Source organism: Neomonachus schauinslandi, chromosome 16 (assembly GCF_002201575.2).
Source record: "Neomonachus schauinslandi chromosome 16, ASM220157v2, whole genome shotgun sequence".
Taxonomy (NCBI): Eukaryota; Metazoa; Chordata; class Mammalia; order Carnivora; family Phocidae; genus Neomonachus; species Neomonachus schauinslandi.
The window spans coordinates 48,647,982-48,669,101 of record NC_058418.1 but is presented as its reverse complement, the minus strand read 5'-3'; positions in this window follow the sequence as shown (position 1 = coordinate 48,669,101).

Genomic DNA, 21,120 nt, shown 5'->3' with positions numbered 1-21,120 from the left:
GAAGTATCTTAACTCTGACAGCAGATCCATCTCTTTCTCCTTGCATTTCTATCAGCGTTTGCCTCATGTAGTTTGATGCTCTGTTACAGGCACTTCACAAGTAGTTTGAGTACCTTAAAATGACAAAATAATCCTATTTTTTCCTCCTTGTCCCTGTATAATTGCTGCCATTCATTTCATTTGTATGTATCCATAAGCATATAAACATACATAATCAAATACGTTGTTGCTATTATTTTGAATAGTTATCTATTAATTTAGAATAAGAAAATTAAACATTTTTATTTTGCCTTCACTTCCTCCTTCTCTGATGCTCTTCCTTTATGTGCATCTGAGTTTTGGACCTATCTCTGAAGAACTGTTAACATTTTCCACTATGCTGTACATTACATCCCTGTGACTTAATTCTTTTATAAATGGAATTTTGTACCTCTTAATCCCTTTCACCTACTTCAGCTGCTCCCAGCTCCTCCCCTCTGGTAACTTACAGCTTGTTTCCTATATGAGTCTGTTTCTGTTTTGTTTGTTAATTTGTTTTGTTTTTTAGATTCTACGTGTAACTGAAATGAAATGGTATTTGTCTTTCTCTGACTTATTTCACCCAGATAATACCCTCTCGGTTCATCCATGTTGTCACAAATGGTAAGATTTCATTTTTTTCTAGGGTTGAATAATATTCCATCATGTGTGTGTGTACACATCTTCTTTATCCATTTATCTATTGACAAACACTTAGATTGCTTCCATATTTTGGCTGTTCTAAATAAAGCTGCAATAAACGTAGGGGTGCATCTGACTCTTTGAATTGGTGTTTTCATTTGCTTCAGTGGAACTGCTGGCTCATGTGGTAAGTCTATTTTTAACTTTTTTGAGGAACCTCCATACGGTTTTCCCTGGTGACTGCACCAATTTACATTCCCATCAACAGTGTACAAGTGTTCCCTTTTCTGCATATCCTGGCCAACACTTGTTATTTTTTGTTCTTTTGATAATAGTTAATCTGACATATACAAGATAATATCTTACTGTGGTTTTGATTTGCATTTCCCTGATGATGAGTGATGTTGAGCATCTTTTCATGTGCCTCTTGGCCATCTGAATGTCTTCTTGGGAAAAAATGTCTTCAAGTCCTCTGCCCATTTTATAATTGGGTTTTTTTTTTTTTTTCCATATTGTTGTACACGTTTTTTTATATATTTTAGATATTATCCCTTTGTAAGATGTATGATTTGCAAATATCTTCCTGTATTCAGTAGGTGGCTTTTTCATTTTGTTGATGATTGCCTTCCCTACATAAAAGCTTTTTAGTTCCATCTAATCTCATTTGTTTACTTTAGCCTTTGTTGCCTTACCTGAGGGGAGAGATCCAAAAAAAAAAAAAGGCTAAGACTTATGTCAAAGAGCTTACTGCCTATGGTTTTTTCTAGGAATTTTATGGTTTTAGGTCTTACATGCAAGTCTTTAATCCATTTTGAATTTATTTTTGTATATGCTATAAGATAGTGGCTCGGTTTTCCCAGCGCTGTTTATTGACGAGATGGTCTTTTCCCCATTGTATATTCTTGCCTCCTTGGTCATAGATTAATTGACCATATAATTGTGGGTTTATCTGTGGGCTCTCTATTCTATTCCACTGATCTGTGGGTCTGTTTTTTGTGCCAGTACCATACTGTTGGTTTGTATTAGAGTTTGAAATCAGAGAGCATGATACCTCCAGCTTTGTTCTTCTTTCTCAAGATTACTTTGGCTATTCAAAGTCTTTTGTGGCTCCATACAAACTTTAGGATTCTCTGTTCTAGTTCTGTGAAAAATGTCACTGATACTTTGATAGGGATTGATTGCATTGAATCTGTAGATTGTTTTGGGTAGTATGGACATTTTAACAGTATTCTTCCAATTCATGAGCATGGTATATCTTTCCATTTGTGCCATGTTCAATTTCTTCTGTCACTGTCTCAGAATTTTCACAGTACAGCCCTTTTACCTCCTTCATTAAATTTATTCCTAGGTATTTTATTCTGCTTAATGTAATTGTAAATGGGATTATTTTCTTAATTTCTTATTCGGATAGCTAGTTTTTAGTATATTAGAAATGTAACCAATTTCTGTATGTTATTTTTGTGTCCTGTGACTCTACTGAATTCATTTATTTTAATAGTTTTTTGGTGGAGTCTTAAGGGTGTTTTTTATATGTAGTATCATGTCATCTGCAAATAGTGACAGTTTTACTTCTTTTCCAATTTCACTGCCTCTTATTTTTCTTTCTTAATTGCTGTGGCTGAGATTTCCAATACTATACTGAATAGAAGTGGTGAGAATGGGCATCTCTGCTTTGTTCCTGATCTTAGAGGAAAATCTTCCAGTTTTACACCACTGAGTATGATGTTAACTGCATTTGTCATATATGTTCTTTATTACATTGGCATACATTCCTTCTATACCCACTTTGCTGAGAATTTAACATTTCTTGCACAGCAAATCTACTGGCAACAAATTCACTCAATTTTTGCTTGTGTGAGAAAGTACTTCTCCTTAACTGCTGAAGTATAATTTCACAGGGTACAGAATTCTAGATTGGTGACTTTTTCTTACCCTCTCATCATTTTAAATACTTCATTCTCTGCTCTTCTTGCTTGCTTGGTTTCTGAAGGTGTTTCTTTATCTTTGATTTTCTGAATCTTGGCTAGGATATACTTTGGTGTAATTTTTTTGCTTTTTGTTTTCACATTTATTGTCCGTAGTGTTCACTTTTCTTCCTCAATCTGTGGTTGGGTGTCCAACATTAATTGGTGGAAATTCTCAGGCCTTATTGGTTCAAATATTTCTTCTGTTCCTTCTTTTTCTGATATTTCCATTATGCATATATTACACCTTTTGTAATTGCCCCAGGGTTCTTGCATATTCTGTGGTGTGTGTGTGTGTGTGTGTGTGTGTGCAAGCGCGCATGTGTGTTTTGAGTGCTTTTCTTTGCTTTTTAGTTTTGGAAGATTTGATTGAGGTGTCCTCAAGTTCAGAGATTCTTTACTCGGTTGTGTCATTTCTGTTCCAGTGTTACTGATAACTCATATTTCTTTTTGATTCATTCTTAGAATTTCCATCTCTGTTCACAGGGTACATCTGTGCTTGAATACTCTGTACTTTATCCATATATGCCCTTAGTGTATCAGTCAGTTGTTTTGAATTCTGGTCTGCTAAATTTAACATCCCTGACATGGGAGTCTGGTTCTGATGCTTGTTCTATTTTTTCAAACGGTTTGACCTTTCAGTACTGTTTGAGTTTTCTTCTTGCTCTAGGGACATGATGTACTGGGTGAAAGGACCCCAGGTCCAGTTCCAGCCAAGGTTTCTGCTTGTGGGTTTCACTCTGGTAAGTTGTGATTCTGTTTCTACCTATGTCTCCAAGTTTGGTGCAGCAGTTTGCCCAGCAACCTCACATCTTTGGAAGATCTGAGATGAATTTTTGAGTTTTTTATTTGTTCCATTATTTCTATTTATTGTTAAAGATAGAGTAATGACTTCCAAGCTCCTTACATGTAGGACTGGAATATGGAACTCTGTATTACAAGACATTAAAAAATAATTCAGAACCCATTGGTAACAGGGAAATATTTTTCAAAAATTTGTGAAATTAAAAAGGAAAAAAACTTTTTTCCCTATGAAATATCATTTTATATTAACTTTGGATAGCAATTTCTATATTTTCCTCAAATATCCCAACCAAAACAAAATGCAGGATCTTTTTTTCTCATTTACAGACAGTCAGTTAAGATGTTAACTTCCCACAAAGGCACAAAGTTCTGTTAAGGTGGCTATTGCTGCTGGCGTGAAGAAATGGATATAGGTAACCTCTTAAAAAACAAATGTTCTTTTCCACTAGGACCATAAATAAGAAAGACAAAAGCCCACAGTGGTCCTAACCATAAGTATCCTAAAAATATAACTATGAATCCAAGTTGTTGTGATAAATATTGACCTTGTCTTTCCCAGAAGAACATTTCTTGACTTGAAGAACTGTTGCATCTACTCATAAAAATAGTGAAATTTAAACTATTTAAAATTTAAGTAATATTTAATGGTATATAATGAAATATATGACCTCCATTTTTATGAGAGCATATTAGAAGGCCTTTTTTTTCCTTAGGCCTGAATGATAATAGGATGTAAAGGACAATTCTCAAAATTTTATTAAACTCATCAATGAGGGAACCATCAAGAATACAAGAGCTCACTTAAAGAACAATGGAGAAAGAAGGAGATTAGTCAAGAAAGAAATGTCTAAATATGTCTAAGATTGCTAAATTATGTATAAGATTGGCTGTCTAAAGGCCAATAAATTATATTATCAATATTTTCTGGTTAACCTCTAACTTTATTGAGCTCAAAACTACTTGCACATTTATCAGTTGTGGATTGTTACTCAAATACACTGTGACCACAAAGCTACACCTCCAGGAGTATTAGATGAGAATCCAGCAGGATTTTTAGAAAATGCTCTAATGTCAAAAGTAATCACTACTTTGTCTCTTTCCAGATGCAGCTCCATAGTTCAGCTTGTTTTCTAGACCAAGATGCCTTTTGGTTTCAGAGGGATGAAGTGAAAACTCCCACCCCATGTACATCCTCACTGGAGGTTTATATACAGTATACAACCCAGACAGACCAGGTATAGAATGCTGAAAAATAAGGTAAGAAATCAGTCTACAGTAGCCCCAGAAGACCTTCATTGACCTTCCAGGTAGTAAATTCCATCAGTGTGTTTAAAGGACAAAAGTGAGTTGTCCCAGAGGACAATGAAACAGAGTTGCAGACCCAATGTGAACACTTTCTTACCCACATGTAAATAATGTTTCCATGAACTGTCCAGCATTTGGTTTTGGTGGTGGTAAAGGTTACATTTTTTTTAAAAGGGCAAAATCATAATTTTGATGCAAAGGTAAAAAGAGCACATGCCATAGATCTTGTAGAACTCAATTAATTAGCAAGCCAGCAACATGTTCCACTGGTTCAAAGGACAGTTCAAACAATATACCTATATATACACGATGAGGAATGCAGGAAATGAATTTACACGTAAATGATAAATTTGCTAACATTTACAGGACAATAACCAGTTGCATTCCACAAACTTAAACTCATTAGCATTTCTATGGAAAAACAATTTACAGTACTATAAGAAACTACAAATTATAAAACAGCTCAAAAATGGGACACCTGGGTGACTCAGTCGGTTAAGCGTCTGCCTTCAGCTCAGGTCATGATCCCAGAGTACTGGAATTGAGTCCCACATTGGGTTCCTTGCTCAGCAGGGAGCCTGCTTCTCCCTCTGCCTGCAGCTTCCCCTGCTTGTGCTCTCTCCGACAAATAAGTAAAATCTTTAAAATAAATAAAAATAAAATAGCTCAAAAACAATGAACTGGAAGACTGGGAAGGGTAAATGACACAGAAACCCAGCCATCTTTTGTGTGGGTGTGTGTGCATTTCAGATGTGTCCATTTCTCCTGACAGTGGACACTTTAATCAAGTGTTTGCCTAGAAGTAGATTTGCTAAATCAGGGGTATTCATATGCTTAGGTTTAGTGGATTTTACCATGTTTTTGTTCTCAAATGATGGTGTCAATTTACACACTCATCAGCCATATAGAATTCTTTATATGCTCTTGAAAATTAGGAAGTTCTGAAGCTCAGTTCAGGTGTACAGAGGGTGAATCAACAGCCTCCTTTTTGGATTTCACGCATCCTAAATTTTTAGAGCTATCAGCTGTGGTATAGTAAAGAATATATCTGTTTTTTGCCTCTGGTTCCAGGTAAGGAATTTGTAAAACCCTTGGAATTTGGGTGACAGGTGTGTCTTTATTATGCTAATGAGGGGACTCAAGGTGGGGCTCCAGTTGGCTTCTGGATGGAGGCTGGTGCCCAGAGAGACTCACCCCCGGTTAAAGCGCTGTGACTTTGGGCTAGCTCAAATTCTGGGAAGAAGGGGGGGTTTGGAGATAGAGTTCCATCACAAGTCCGATGATTTTTTTTGTTTTTGTTTTTTTTTTTTGTTTTTTTAAGTCCGATGATTTAACAAATCATGCCTACATAATTCTAGACATGGAGCTCAGCGAAACTTTCCAGTTTGTGAACATACTGTGGCTGGTATCTTAAGTTGGCACATGTACTACGTGCAGCTTATTTGATCAACGAGTAAATACACTGATTCTAACCTGAGTCTTACATTGAGCTCTTGAGTAAATCATTCTAGAAGTATAAACACCATGAGCACAGGCCAGTCTAGGTAGGGCTTGATATTCTGTATATGTAGACAAATTCTAGAAGGTTATGGCTAAACAATAGGAACACTGTGTGTAGGAAGGCTATATATCATCATAGCAAATGACACCCTCTAGGACAGTAATTTTCAGTTCAAAGCAGGTCCAGACAATGGGCCCTGGCCTCTCTAATAGGATTGAGAGGAGGCCATTGTGTCTCAGATTCTCACAATATGGAGAGGGTTCTAGTCTATAATTCATAAATACTTGGTTTGTGAGGCTTAAACTCAACAAAATATTTATGTATTCATCTCTAGGGAATCAGATTGGCCCAAGAGGAGAAAAATAATCTAAAATCTAAATGTATTAAGCATTCACCAATAAACATTCTCAAACAGCACAATATCCTGCAATATCAGGATGATACTTGAGCCTTCATTTCCTAGGAGTAATTTTGGATAAAAAGAATTACGTTGGACTTGGGGTATCTGGCTTAGTTTGATTTTAACCTCTGTTCACGGTGCAGAGTTAAGTTTTGGTCAATGGAGTGAGAAGAAATGAATGCCACAGGAAAAAGGATCTAACACATACCCAGTGTATTGAGAAAGAGAGAAAATTGAAGATCACGATAGATGGCTACCAGACTTTCTCCAGATTCAAAGTTTTACTGAAAACTTTATTTTTTTTAAATCCTAGGGCTTACGCTCACTATTTACTTCTCCCATGCACAGAATGCTTTAAAAAACTGTTTTAATAAGAAACTTCATTTTAAGGCAGGCACACAATTTTTGAAGGACTGAGCAGATCTGACTATATTATGGAAACCCCACTGTTGACTTCCAGCCAATTATGAGTAACTTCAGTACCAAATTCAGGAATGAATAGGCTCTCCATATGGCCAAAGCAAAGACCGCAGCGAAGTTGAACAGGGAAGGAAGACTATTCTAGGCAATTGCAATCGGGGAGACACACCGGCACTCAGTCTGAGCTCAACTTCACTGAAACAGAGGACAGGAGGGAGCTTTTAAGTGCTGGTGTAAGAGGCAGAACAAGTCATCTGTGTTTGCTCATTGGCTTTACCCCAAAAAAGTGACAGGAAGTAGTTTTACAATCAGGAGCAAGGCACACATGCAAATTACGCTCCTATAGTCTCACAGAACCTGGGGAGTGTCAGGTGCTATCTTCCCCGAGGTTTTATGTTCAGAAAGATGGGATACAAAACTAGCAAGAGGCTTTTTAAAAGATTTATCATCTCAGAGAGGCAGGGGGAAAAAAAAAAAAAAACTGACAAGCTTTCTACCATAAATGTTAGAGAAAAGGAAGATCAGGTGCCTATGTAAAGTTTGATAAAGCTGAGGGTAATGTGAAGACCCTCTAGGTCAATGTATTTAAACGTTTTTAAAAGGACTGAAGCTGTCCTCTAGAGGGGCAGTCTCCTAGCCAGAGTTGTACAGAAAAACATAACCAATAGGATGTGTGTACGTTCCATTATACATAGAGAAAGAGATGGATTTAAAAGAATTGGCTCATGTTATTGTGAGGGCTAGCAAGTCTGACATTTATTTGCAGGGCAGGCTGGTGACTCAGGGAAGAGCTGATGCTGCAGTTTGAGTGTCAAAAGCTGTCTGCTAGCAGAATCCCCTCTTCCTTGGGAGACCGAAGACTCTGGGTGAGGCCCACCCCCATTATGGAGGATAATCTACTCTATTCAAATTCTTCTGAATTAGATGTTAGTCACATGTAAAAAATACCTTTGTAGCAGCATCTGGACTGGTATCTTATAAAATTAATCCTCACAGGCAGTGAGCCTGGTCTACAGAAAAACCCTCTAACAGGCTAGATGGAATTTTGATAATGTCTTCCTGTAAAGTGTCTGAGAAATATTCCTATCCTCTTCTTGTTGAATAAATCCGCTACTTAATGGGGGAAAATTCAGGTGAATGTCTTCCTGTAAAGTGTCTGAGAAATATTCCTATCCTCTTCTTGTTGAATAAATCCGCTACTTAATGGGGGAAAATTCAGGTGACTTGACATAGACTAGGTTCTTGTGAGTTTTTACAGTTTTAGAGAAGCAGAGACAATCATAATTAATGAAGCTTGCTTTGAAATATATGAGTATCAGAAGAGTGCCCTCAGGCAAAGAAGATGCCACTTTTTGAGAAAGGGATCCAATTTGGGAAGTAGGAACGGTGCTTCCCTGGCCATAAAGGTAAGGAGATTCTGACCTTCTGATGATAAGCGAATATTATTCCTGTTACTGCAGGGGACCCAGCACACAATCTGGGAAGTAAAGACATTTGCAATTTACATTTTCACTGTGATATGAAAAAAAAAGAGAGAGAGATGTGGAAATACAGCTTTTTGTAGAGTTTGTCTGGACACCTACCACCCAGACTAAGAATTAGATGTAGTTAGCCTTAAAAATGATGACTTTGTATATTGTGCAGGGCTGGGTACTTTGGGAGAGTAGCAGATAGAACAGAATAGAAGGATGCATTCAAGCACTAAATAGAGATGTTAAGAAAAGCTTGCAGCAGCTGAAGTTATTATTCACCTGATGTGTTGCTATCTCTCAGATCATTGGATACACCTTAAAATGCAAATTGTTCTTTTCTAGATATTGGCGATTTTTTCTCTATATGGAGGCCAGAAGATAATTTTGGCTTTCTACCCACGGCCTTATTTTTCAACTTTCAAAATTCTGTATAGAGGTAAAGTTACCTTAATCTGGTCCCATGGGTTCCTCCTCCTCCTGGAGTCTTCATCAGCCCATACAGTCTGCTAATGACAACTTCTAATACTAAGGAAATTAAACCACTCTCTAAGACATGGATTTATGGAGATGTATTTGCTAGCATTTACTTCTCAAAAATCAACAATCTGCATAACAACATTGAAAGTCTAGTTTTCAGAGCCCATACTCTAGGTTCCTTTTTCTTATTCCACCTTTTATTTAGTTGTGTTTTTTTGAGAGGAAGAGAGAGAGAGGGTGGAGGTTGGGGGAGAGGCAGAGGGAGTGGGAGAGAGAGAATCCCAAGCAGGCTCCATGCCCAGCATGGAGCCCAACATGGGGCTCAATCTCACAACCCTCTGATCATGACCCATGGCAAAAATCAAGAGTCAGATGCTTAACGGACTAAACCAGGTGCCCCTATTTTTTTTTTTTTAATTATTGACACAAGAGTAGCTGAATATACCACTTTGGCATAAGGATTATTTTGAGTTAAAGGCAAGTGAGAAGCAGAGACAAGAAAAGCTTTCTGTCCTGTTGTTTGCCTAAAAGCAGGACATAAATTTGTGCACGTGTCCCCCTCTCCCTTCTCTACCAGGAAGGACAGATATTAATCACTGGAGAAAACTCTAGACCCCAGTCAGCTCTGAGATGGCACAAGGGGGACCTAACAAACATTACTAGGTAGCCCTTAGCTTCTCACTCAAAGTCCTTTTCCTTTGTCTTGTCACCTCTCTGAAAAGTTACGGTTCTTTTTCTTCTGATGCTATATAATCCCAAGTTCTTCGGGTTCCATCTGTGGGAGATACACATGGTAATAAACTCCTGTTTTTCCATTGTCGATCTGTCTTTTGCAGAGCCCCAGCCAGACAGCCTAGGAGCGTAGAGGAAATATTATTCAGTTTATTTGAGGGGAGAAGAAAAAAACCTTCCTTGTATGGTGTTATAGTCTTTTTCTCCCCTCCCCACCTTGAAATGCTAAATATTTCATTCATTGAGTTCATAATTCCTAGATTCTAAACCCTATCCATGGTATGGCACTTCATAAATTTAATAACGTTGTGGGATCAAGCCTGATTTTTGGGTCTTAAAACTAAAACTCAGTATGATAAAACAGAAGTAAAGCAAGTTAATGATCAGCGGGAAAAATGGACTTCAAAGGAACCAGTACTGTGTGATTTCTTGAACTGAGTGGAGGTACCCAGGTTTTTCTTGTATTAATACTTTTATACTTTACATTTTATATACGTTATATTATAAATGTATGCATACATTTGTATATACATCTAGTGTATTTCACATACATAATTTGTAAAGACATCCACTTGCAATGGCGGATTTCTGATTTAGATGGAGCATGGGCTGGTCCTCTCCCTTGAGATGCGTCATTTTTAGTCATTATGTAGTTCATGGATTTTTTGCTTTTGAAATAGACTTTCTCCAACTTAATTTCTTTGGGAATAGACACTTTTGACAATATTCTATAACTTCTCCAGGATCATCTACTAGAAACCCTTCTTTATAATTGTGTAAAAGGAAAAATCTCCCCTTACAGTACTTGCCTAAGAGATCTCAAGATAAGAACGGTGTCTCAAAAATTATTCTATCCCACCAGCCTTGTTAAAGAATTTGAGTGATCTCACTGATGCTAGGCTGGCCTTGGACCTGACGAAGGAGCATGAGGATTTGTTTTAACCAATCATAAACAGACCTTTGGATGCCTCCTGCCTATCCAGAGGAATAGCTCTCAATCCCCCCATCTAACTACTCAGTGAGATTCTTCGCAGGTATCTTCTTAAAACTGCCTTGTTTTGTACAGGCCCCGGTTGCTTTCACAGTACTTTTGAAACCTACATTCAGGATTATTACTTGAATTTATGGTTTATAGAGATGTGAAAGTATACTTACAAGAATGAAGCCAAAGTTCTATGTAGTCAGTGTTTTATCTCATATTAAGTATTGCGATTACAAAATTTCTTAGAAAAACTATCCTATCTCTGATAATTTTGTCAGCACAAATGCAGAAACTCAATTTTTTCCCCTCCTTTGATTTTTTTTTTTTGTGCTCGTGCCTAGAACACCAGCAGTTTGCAGATGAGGTTTGTATGTGTGTGTTGTTGTGCTTGGAGCTTTCAAAGAAATTCCATGCCAAAACCTTTGTTTCATCCTCTGCTGCAGAGAGTACGTATCATGAATGTATCCAACTGAGTTCAATTTTACCAAACAAGCATCTAGAACTTGGGAAGTGGTTCTCTCTGTGCCTGCTTCCCCAAGAAAGGAAATAAATTGGTCTTTTTGTGGACTCAGTGTGGCCGTGGCAGGGGCCATGAGAAAGTAGAAAGCGAGGATTGGAGTTATATTTTCCTAACAAATGGGTAATCCGTCCTCAATCCGAATTGGTTGAACACTACAACCTTCATTGTTTCCATTTCATTTAATGCCCATAAAAATGAATTCACTTTAATTCAATGGCTGTAGGCTCAGAACATTTGCAGTGTATTTGTGCTGGACGCTAAGACCGATCTGTTTGGCTTTTTATTCGCTTTCTCAGAAATAAAGCAGAGAAGGATGCTCAGAATTGCATCACAAATTATTTTCAAAATTCTTTCCACTCCAAGCTCACATACTAATTTTATACAGCTATCATCAATGCTTTTATATGGTTATGTTAACCATGTATTTTGTAATGATATTTAGTGGGTACATAATATTACATCAGTTTCCTTAAAGCATTTTGTCATTCCGGGGAGTGCAAAGTGAAGCTGTTTTTACTGAAACAAATGATTGATTAAAATTAACCTGTTGTTTAATAGGAACGGATTTTCTCCATTGCCTTTTTTCTGAGAGAGAGGGCAGCAGGAGAGGGAGAGAGTCTCAAGCAGAGCCCCGGGGGGGGGGGGGGGGGTGCTTGACCTCATGACCCTGAGATCATGACCTGAGCCAAAATGAAGAGTTGGATGTTTAACCAACTGAGCCACCCAGGCCCCCTGCCATTTATTTTAGCATAAATTCCATGTAGTGGTCAAATACTATATACTGTTCCAATGACGCATTATGAATTTTCAAATATATACATGTATTTTTCTGAATGGCTTGAGCATCATTTACATCTCTTTTCCCACAAATAAAGTCCATGACTATTTTCCTAAACACGGCTTTTCTCTTATGTAATCACAATATATCACAACCAGGATACTTAACACTGATACAAGACTCTCATATATTCCACAGTTCATATTCAAACGTTACCAACTGTTCTAATAATGTCCTTCATAATAATTTTTTCTTGGACCAAGTCCAATCCAGAATCATTCAATTGTTAGGTACCTGTTTTCAGCCTTTTTCTTTTGTGACCTTATTGAAGGACACAGGCCAGTTAATTTACAGAATGTCCTTCCACTTGTATTTGCCTGATGTTTCCTTGTGACTAGATCCAGGTTATGCATTTTTAGCAGGAATACCACAAACCTGATGCTTTGTCTTCCCACTGCATTCTTTTAGAAGATGCAGGGTGTCACCTTGTCCGTTGGTTGGTAATGCTAAGTTGTTGATCATTTCATTAGATGATGTCAACCAGTTTTCTTCCCTATAAAGTTACTATTTTTTCTCTTGTGATTAACAAGTAATTTGAGGGAGATACTTTGAGATTATATAAATGTTCTGTTCATTACTATTTTATCCACTGTATTTAGCATCTATTAATGATACTTGCCTGCATCATTACTGTGATAGTTGCAAAAAAGCAGATTTCATAATAAACCATTATTTCTATATTTATTAGTCTTCTGCTCAACATGACAGCTTTCTCTTTCCCAACATTCATTTATTTCTATCAGTATGGACTCCTATTTGCTTATTTAATTCAGTGCATGTTCTGTTACTATCGATCATTTTATGCTCAGATTGTTCCAAATTTTGCCTGCAGGGAACCCCTGCAAACTGACTCCTGACATGTCCCCATAATATTTTTTTTTTAAGATTTTATTTATTTATTTGAGAGAGACAATGAGATAGGGAGAAGCAGACTCCCTACTGAGCAGGGAGCCCGATGCGGGACTTGATCCTGGGACTCCAGGATCATGACCTGAGCTGAAGGCAGTCACTTAACCAACTGAGCCACCCAGGTGCCCCCCATAATATTTTAAAGATTTTTTTATTTATTTATTTGAGAGAGAGAGCATATGAGAGGGGGGTGGGTCAGAGGGAGAAGCAGACTCCCTGCCGAGCAGGGAGCCCGATGCGGGACTCGATCCAGGGACTCCAGGATCATGACCTGAGCCAAAGGCAGTCGCTTAACCAACTGAGCCACCCAGGCACCCCCCATAATATTTTAAACACTGATTTACTTTTTGGCACAAGATGCTCTAGGCTTATCCTGAAGTTTCTCTATCTCCTCCAAGAATCCTTGATTCCTTTAGCGGGTATTGTCCTATAGAAACCAAGGTCTGTGGGCTTGGACAAAATAGTGAAAATTTGGGGCAGTTGACCCATGACCCACATACCCCCAGCTCCGTGTGGCAAAAGCACTACTCTGTGTGGGGCACCTGAAAATACAGGATTTCCTCTTCCTGTAGCTCACAGGCTAGGACTTTACCAAAGGAGTAAGTCACTAGCATTTCTGATTTCCTATAGCTCTGGATGGCAGAAGCTATTTTCCTAGAAGGCATAGCTGAGAGGACCAGGCTCCCTTTTCCCCACATAGGATGGAAGCCCTACTCCAAGTGTAACAACCCAAGCATTATTGATCCTCATTGTCTTTGCCCCAGCTGACTCTTAAGGTAGAATTTTCATGCTGGAGGAAGAAGCCAAGCCAACTAAGTTATACTAGCCATCCAGGACCTGCTTTTAGAGCAAGATATCACACAGGATAAGGGGGCCACTGTCCTTACCCGCAGCTCCTGTACAATGTCCCAAAACGGCAGGCTCTACAGATGAGGGACTCTGCTATTCTGCCTGAGGGGACTTTGGGAAAGAATATGGAGATATCCACACTCAAAGAGATTGACAAAACAATGGAGATCCAGGTGGAGTATTTAACAGGGAGCACATAGCTCCATGATAATGGTAGCCACAGCACAATGATGGGCACTTAGAAGTTGAACAGAATCCAGGTGAGACATAGCCATTAAGAAGAGCCATCCTGGGGCACCTGGGTGGCTCAGTCGTTAAGCGTCTGCCTTCGGCTCAGGTCATGATCCCAGGGTCCTGGGATCGAGTCCCACATCGGGCTCCCTGCTCAGCAGGAAGCCTGCTTCTCCCTCTCCCACTCCCCCTGCTTGTGTTCCTGCTCTCGCTATGTCTCTCCCTGTCAAATAAATAAATAAAAAATCTTAAAAAAAAAAAAAAAGAAGAGCCATCCTGGTTTCACATTCAACTTTGAGGGTCGAGAAGGCTGCACCCACTCGGGAAATTAGAACTCAGTGTGACAGAGGTTAGTAAAAACAGTCCCAGGTCACAAAGGACAGAAGCCTCACTGTCACTAGAGGATCAAGCACAAGTTCTAACCAAACACTGGCTGAATAATAAGCAATCCAGGGGAACCTTTAGGAAACTGGGCTTAAAAATAAAATCAACCATCCCTGGTGGCCTTGGAATATCGCAGTCATGCCCAAGACTGTGCCCTTCCAGGAGTGATTGGGAGGGATTTCCAAACTGCTAATCCCTGTCTGAACATGGGGCAAAGACCTAAACTTGAGCTAGAGTAGGAGCCTCTAAGCCATACACACATAAAACGGTACAGGCTAAAATCTGGCTGGCCAAGAGAGCTTGAGCACAGACGTTGAGCAAAATGTGACTGCTGCTGACCCAGGGGTAATGTCTAAGCAGCACTGGACAAAATGCAATGCTTTTCAGACTAAAATGGAATTTAAAAATCTGAGCACAGATATTAGACGTTACAGATATATTAGACATCAAAGATGTTAAAAGGCAAAAAGTTTAAAAAATTAAAGGAAGATATGACAATGTCTCAAGAAAACAGAACTTACTGAAAAGAAATAAATGGAAACTCTGGAGTTGAAAAGTATAACACAACTTAAAAACTCACTCAAGGAAAGACAATGTTAAGAGAATGAGAAGATAGGCCCCAGGCAGGGAGAGAATGTTTGGGAAAGACACATCTGAGAAAGGACTGTTATCCAAAAAATACAAAGAACTCATACAATTCAATAAGAAAACTACCTGATTAAAAAGCAGGACAAAGATATCAACAGACATCTCACCAGAGAAGATATACAGATGGCAAGTAAACATGTGAAAAAATGTTCCATATCCTATGTCCTCAGGGAAATGCAAACAGACCTATTAGAATGCACCAAATCCAAAACACTGACCACACCAAATGCTAATGAGGATGTGGAACAACAGGAACTCTCATTCATTGCTGATGAGAATGTAAAATGGTATAGACAATTTGGGGAGAGTCTGGCAACTTCTTACAAAACTAAACATATCCTAATAATATGTTTCAACAATCCTACTCCTCGGAATTTCCCCAAAGGAGTTGAAAACTATGTCCCAACAAAAACCTGCACATGGATGTTTATAGCAGCTTTATCCGTAAGTGCCAAAACCCGGAAGCAACCAAGATGTCCTTCAGTAGGTGTGGATAAATAAACTGTGGTCCATCCAGACAACAGAATATTATTCAGTGCTAAAAGAAGCAATCAAGTCATTAAAAGACATGGAAGAACCTAAGTGCCTATGGCTCAGTGAAAGAAACCAATCTGTAAAGACATACTGTATGACTCCAACTATATGACATTCTAGAAAAGACACAGTTATGGAGACATTAAAAAGATCAGTGATTTCCAGGGATTTGGGGTGGCAGGGGTGAATAGGCAGAGCAACAGGGCACAGAGGATTTTCAGGTCAGTGAAAATCTAGGATACTATAACAATCGATACATGTCATTATACATTTTTCCAAATCCGTAGAATGTATGACACCAAGAATGAACCCTAATGTAAACTATGGACTTTGGGTGGTAATGACGTATTACTCTAGGTTCATCAGTTATAACACATCTACCGCTCTGGTGGTGGATACTGATAATGGGGAGGCTATACGCATATAGGAGTAGGTATATTGTTACCTTCCCTCGAGTAGGGAAATTGCTATACCTTCCTCTCATTTTGTTGTGAACCCAAACTGCTCTAGAAGAACATCTATTTAACATTGTACTAGAGGACCTAGTCAGAGAAAGGCAACAAAAAGTAACAAAATTAATACAGATTGAAAGAAAGATAACTCTATGCAAAGATGCCATGCTCTTTTATATATAAAGTTCTAAGGAATAACTAAAAACACTATTAAATAAACTAATTCAACAAGGTAATGGGATATTAGAATATTTTAAAAATCAATTTTAATTTCTATACACTAACAATGAACAATCCAAAATGGGATTATTAAAAACAAAAATACATTCACCCAGGGTACTATAGGAAATTGCAATATTCAATATGAGTAGCCCCTAGGCTTAGGATGTAACAAAATATTTGCTTAAGTATGGATTTTGTTATTAAGATGATGCAGATGTCTCTGAAAAGTCAGCATCTCCTATGTAAGAAACTCTGAGTAACTACTGGATGAAATCAATTTGTTGCCAGAAGGAATCACACCAGTTTGGAAGGAAAATTAACAAATATTTACACCAACAAAGACAGACAACTTGTTTGGGAGTGAGAAGACCCAACAATTTAAGCATGTAAAAAAAAGATTGTTGGAGGTTTCTTTAGAATTCATTCAATCAGAGCAATTTTGTTAAAGGAATATGCTGTAGATATGGCCGAATCACTTCGGGATCTCTAAGAAATAACTAAAAAGCAGAAGCATGACCTTATCAAAAGAATCTGTCAAAAGATACATTTGATTGTACACACATTCTGTCTCTCAATCTAAAAAAAAAAAAAAAAATCCATGTCTCTTTAATCCACTTAGAAGTTCTAACAATGGGTAGAAACCATACCCTTGATTTGATCCTCACTACATAAGCTCTATCATCCTGTCTTGAACAAAGACCTTCTGAATTTTATCTTTCACCACTTAAGGATAAAAAGCACTTGCCACTTTCAGCTCTTCGTGTCCTGAAAATGGGTTCTGTGATCTTTTACCTCCCAAATTATTTCAGACCACACACAGTTTTATCAAAAATTTCATCATAGAATAAGATGAATGGCCATTAACACAGTATTTGGTATCAATTTACCTCCAGTCTGCCTATTAACTATCTATCGGTATTGATGCCACATGAAAGCATCCCCTCCTAGTCAGAATGGGCCAGGTGTTGGAAGACATAACCCCAAATCACAGTGGCTTGGTTAAATTTTCCTCCAGTCCACACAGCAGGTGGCTCTGCCCATCAGTCATCAGAGATACAGGCCAAGGTTGGGGGGTGGGGGGCAGCCATCTTTGCAACCATTACCAAAAGGGGAAAAAACTCTCAGGAGGGTTTCACACCAACAATTAAATTCTCTGATCCGGAAGCACTTCTGCTCATGTGTCATCACAAGTCACATGACTTCAGTCAGTCACATGGGTTTTTGGAAATGGAATCCCTCCATGTGATAACCAGTATTAACGGAGGATTTCTACATTTGTGGGGGATTTATTTATCCCCATAAAAAGTCATCAGGATTTCGGAAATCATGGTTAAATTGGAAAACCATTCTTTTGGTACTAAAACAGAGTATCAGACGGAAGGGTGTGCAGAGGGGCATGGCCTGAGAAAAATTTGATACTAAACATGCTGAAACTGGGGGGAAACGTGAGTGACACGGTACAGTGGAAAAATAGATTTCAATTTCAGTTTAAAGATACCATTCTTCCTCGTTCTTCTGCCGGAGCAATCACAATATAATAATACCTACGTCATTCAGCAAAACTCCCTCTCACTTATCAAGATTAATCATAACACTTTCATTAAACTGAAATGCTTACTATCTCAAGTCTGCAATGTCTGCCACACAGAAAAAGAGCTAATAATAGAGTTAAAAGGGATATTAAAGTCAATTAGCAGCATAACTGTAAACATTATTGCTCTTATTAACTTAGCCCCAGACTTCATAAAGCAAAAATGAGCAGAATTGTAAGTCGCTCAATGACCAAGTGGTCGTGCTGGGGTTAAAAATCAGGCAGTCAACTTCAGCATCACTGGCTTTGGCTAGATGCACTAGACCCTTTGATATGCCGAAGTGAAAAACAATAATTAATTATTAATCAAAATCAAAATATCAAACACCAAAGACTTCCATTCATAATAGCAAAACACGCTGTGAAGAACAAGAAACAATTTTTAAATACTACATTTTAAAAGACCACAGTATTCATAGATAAAGAGACCAAACAAGGGCCTGCTGACCTCAGACGCATACCCAGGTGTGTGTAGACCTGGTTTCTGAAAGAGGCAGTGTTAACAAATCACTAGAAATGATGGCTTCTTATTAAATGCTAATGGGAAAACTTAACAGCCAGAGGAAAAAAGTATATATATCCCTTGCTCATAGTAGATACCGAAGTCAAGCCCAAATATTCTAACCACCTCAATGAGTAAAGCTAATCTAAAATGTCTAGGAAATAGTTAGATAATTATCCTGATGATATGAGGGTAAAGAAGATTTTCTTAAAGCAGCACAATCATAAAGGAAATCCTGCTATATCTGCACAATAAAATAAGTTATAAACAGATTCAAAATCTAAGACACAGACAAGGGGTGTCTTTAGAGCTTATTCAAGTAGAAAGTAGCCAGTAGAAAGAAATCCTAAAAATGGGTTATGCACAAAATATGTATGAGCAATTCACCTGAAAAGCAATAAACACGTGGCAAGAAAATGTTCACCCTCACCAGTAATCAGGAAAAATGCAAATTGAAGCCGATATTTCCATCTTACACAGGAGAAACTGTAGTATATTCTGAGGAAATTGATCTTAGGAGAGAATCAACAGATTGTGTTATTAATGGCCAATATGACAGGAAGAGAGAGAAATTCATATTTTGCTTTGATATTATTTATAGGCTCTTTTTTTTTTGCCTTCCTTCACTACATCAGTTTTTCCTATAAATAGTCCAGGGACAGACAGCAGAGGGGATATAATCAAAGCATGCCAGAAAGTAATGTGTGCAGCAGTCTTGAAGGAATTTAGAGGCTTATAGCATCACTGAGTTGACAGCCCCGCACAAAACATACACCTACACAAGAAACGTAGCCTGAAGTAGAGACACTCTTGGCATATCATTTAACAGGGTACTAATTAGATGAGCAACAACAAGAAACATGCCAAGAAGATGCTTTTGGAGATTTTTTAAATGCTGAATGGATAGGATAAAATGCTAAATATTCTCATTTGAAGGCAGGATGTTTGGTCATGTATTGCCCCCAAACATAGGGGTTTCACACAACACTTTATTGCTTGTCATAGTCATGTGCGTTGACTGGGCTCAATGAGACAGTGCACACTTGGGGTCTCACTGACAGTTGCCATCAAATGGTGGCTGGAACTGGAGGCTCAAATGTCAGGCATCTTGTCTGAGGATGGGTGAACGTCTGAGGGGCGGCCAAGAATCCTTACACGTTCTGGTTTTCCCCAGAGCAAGAATAAGATGGAATCTGCTGTCTTCTTGTCACTAGCCTCCCTAAGTCCGGAACATCGATTCCATTACACTCTAGTGGTCAAGCAAGTCACGAAGGATAGCCCAAATTCAAGAGGGCTGGGGATGGGGGTAAATTGCATGCCATCTCTTGATGGCAGTTTGTGGAAACAGGAGGAAAGGAGGGGCAGGTGGCTCTCTTTGGAGAGTAACCACCACCCAAGAGAACTTCAACATCCCTTCACTCCTCGGAGTTTATTCCTAATATGATTCTGAAGGATCAGCCTCTCCGTGTGTTAGCACTATGTGTGAATGGACGATTCTTCAAGCTTTTATTTATCCCCAGGCACGCATGGGCACCAGCCAGCACCAAGAGAAGTCGGAGTCATGAGTGGCCCCATGAGAAACGGATCACATTATCTCTGTCTTCCTAAAATCACTCCTTCTGTGGCAGGTTGGTCACCCGGTTTTGTCAGGGGATCATCTGAATCACTATCAATCAAATCAAGTCTAAGAAAACAAATTGATTAAATTATCTTCTAAAAATAGTTTGTGTCCGAAGAAATTTCTTCCTTGGTATTATTTCACTCATGTACCCTTCACTTTCTTTAAAGTGAGATAAAATGGTGCTTTATTTCACTGAAAAGCAATTAATAGGTCAGAGGTTTCCTTCTGATACTCATTTTCTTTTTCACCTTGTCTTCCAAGTGAATAGTTAACTATCCTGTACAGCTAATAGCATGTGGCATTAACTCTTGTCATCAATAATTCATTCTTAACTGACTTTTGGAGATACTATATAATTTCTCACTTACGCAAAAAACACCAAATTCTTCCTCAAAATCTCAGAATTTGAAGAAAACTTTTATAATTTATCACTCACTACATATATTTTATTACGTGCATGATTCAGTATTGTTGACTATAGGCCTAATGTTGTACAGCAGATCTCTAGAACTTACCTTGCATACTTGACACTTTATGCCCATTGGTTAGCAGCTTCCCATTTCTCCCTGCCCTCAGCCCCTGGCAACCACCATTCTACCATTTTTATGCACTTGACTATTTTAGACACCTCATATAAGTGGAATCATACAGTATTTTTGTCCTTCTGTGTCTGGCTTATTTCACTTAGCATAATGTCCTCCAGGTTTATCCATGTTGTTGCATATGGTAGGGGTTCCTCCTTTTTAAGGCTATCATTCCATTGTAGGTCTATACCGCACTTTATTTATGCATTCATCTGCTCATGGACTTTTAGGTTGTATCATATTGTGGCTATTGTGAATAATGCTAAAATTAACATGCGTGTGGAGGTAGCTCTTCAAGGTCTAATTTTAATTATTTGGGGTATATACTCAGAAGTGGGATCATAGGGTAGTTCTATTTTTAATTTTTGAGAAACTTCCATACGGTCTGTGTTCCATAATGGCCGCACCATTTCTCATTCCTACCAGCAGCGCACAAGGGTTCCTTTTCTCCACATCCTCACCAACATTTATCTTTTTTGATAATAACCATCCTACCTGGAGTGAGGTGATACCCCATT